Genomic DNA, 1,882 nt, shown 5'->3' on the forward strand with positions numbered 1-1,882 from the left:
CGAGTATTCCAAATGTGAATACCTCGGGCGCGTAATTTTTGGTAGCGGGGATTGCGTACGCGCACATCCCTACCCTAAACTTAAAATTTAAGAGAATTTCAAAGCATTGCGCCGGGACGGTGCCCGGGGATGGGCAGGGGATCCGATCTGAATTTTTGACACGGAGCCTCAAAAATCCAATTTCTAAGTAGTCCTGATCATATCAATATCTGCCGCTTTGAATTTATTAAAAGAATTGTAAATTTAGGGTATTGGAATATTTGCAAATAAAATAAGGAATCCGATTTTCGACTGAATATAGAGTCAGGGCAGGGGACCTTTCCTGGTTAAAAATCCTACTCTGAAAAATATCCAAAGGACAGGTAGGTATTTCGGAAAAGACTTGCTAATAAAAATGAGGGAGAAAAGGGTCTCGTTTTGCTTGTCAAAATATCACCTCGTATTTCTTTGTTTATCGCACAATGCTCTATCCTGATGACTTCCTCTTTTGTTTATATTTTGAATATGAGAGAGAGAAAAAAGTAGTTTTTGTAATCTTTGTATAAAACTTCTCACTGTTCTACGTTTCTATTTCAGTTCATAATGTTCACTTTTTCATCCATCCGACTTCCTCTTTTGTTTACATTTTGAATATGAGAGAGAAAAAAAAGTAGTTTTTGTAATCTTTGTATAAAACTTCTCACTGTTCTACGTTTCTATTTCAGTTCATAATGTTCACTTTTTCATCCATCTAGTTATCGCTTCTCGGCCTTTTGGCTAAGATCAAAGTGTAGTATCTGTTCTTATCAGCTTAATATCTGATACGCGCCTCATCGAGGTGCCAGTATATTAAACTGATTTTTGGAAAATGACGGAGTGCTAGGGGCTTGCTCCACCTCTGTCGCGGGTTGACCCGGTATTGCAGTACCTCCGGGACCGGCCCACCTAATCTCTCATAAAAGTCGTCTTCCTATGAAAGGAAGTCAGTCGTCTTCTAATAAAAAGGTGCTCCTTATTGTCATGAGTAGAGTCTGTTGTGTTGTTGCTCTGTTGTCTATTATGACATTGTAGGTACCTATTTCTCAGGGCCCGGTTCACCCAATCTACTAATCTCTAGGGATCTAGGAAATCATTCTTATCAGAAAGCAGCTGAATCATACTTACCTGGCTTGGAGGTTACCTTGATCAAGAAAGAGGTTCGTCCAGGGTGAGGCTCTTCCCTTACGCTTTTTATAGGACTTAAAGTTGGCACGTACCTTACTGTTTGGTATTGATATCTGAATTATTCAGACCCGTCTTCAGCAAATTGTCAATGTATTATCGTTCGCGAACTTGTCAATTAGAACATAAAAAACGAAAATGCGAAACAGATAACATTTAACGAAAACGAACCGCACATGAAATTCTGATATTTTAAAAAACTAAGTGTTATTGTTTACTAATAGAGGTTAGGTATCGAACATCTGATATAGGTGTAGGGACACTTTACATTTTGAACTTTTGTTTGAAGAAAGGTTTTGAGGCTCTTCCACTTACCCCTGCGAGTATTCCAAATGTGAATACCTCGGGCGCGTAATTTTTTGTAGCTGAGATTGCGTATGATCAGATCCCGACCCAAAATTTTGTAATTCTTCCGAAGAAATTCATAGCCACATAATTCGGATGGGAGGAATTGAATTTTTGACAAGGTAGAGTCCTCGTGCTGTTGTACTTCCATTAATTGGTACTAAATTTTGGGTGTGAATTTCAAATGATTTCCTGTAGGCAGGTACCTGTCCTTATAATGACATGACCTAGAGTCCTTAACGACGACTGACTTCCTCTCATTAGGGATGTTGCGATATATCGAAAACCGATATATATCGATATATTTTTCGTCGATATATCGATATATATCGATATA

At 38.4% G+C, this 1,882-nt stretch overlaps 1 non-coding gene and 2 pseudogenes across 1 annotated transcript; all 3 read left to right on the forward strand.

Moving 5' to 3' along the window:
- LOC113472930 lies at window positions 1-72 on the forward strand (annotated as a pseudogene; the record flags this gene model as incomplete).
- Window positions 73-736: 664 nt separating this feature from the next.
- Window positions 737-929, forward strand: LOC113472932. The gene has a single exon (XR_003395055.1). It is a non-coding gene; the product is annotated as a U2 spliceosomal RNA (small nuclear RNA).
- A 206-nt stretch (window positions 930-1,135) lies between these two features.
- LOC113472931 lies at window positions 1,136-1,316 on the forward strand (annotated as a pseudogene).
- The last annotated feature ends 566 nt before the right edge of the window (window positions 1,317-1,882 follow it).

Source organism: Diaphorina citri, unplaced genomic scaffold (assembly GCF_000475195.1).
Source record: "Diaphorina citri unplaced genomic scaffold, Diaci psyllid genome assembly version 1.1 scaffold10581, whole genome shotgun sequence".
NCBI classification, from domain to species: domain Eukaryota; kingdom Metazoa; phylum Arthropoda; class Insecta; order Hemiptera; family Psyllidae; genus Diaphorina; species Diaphorina citri.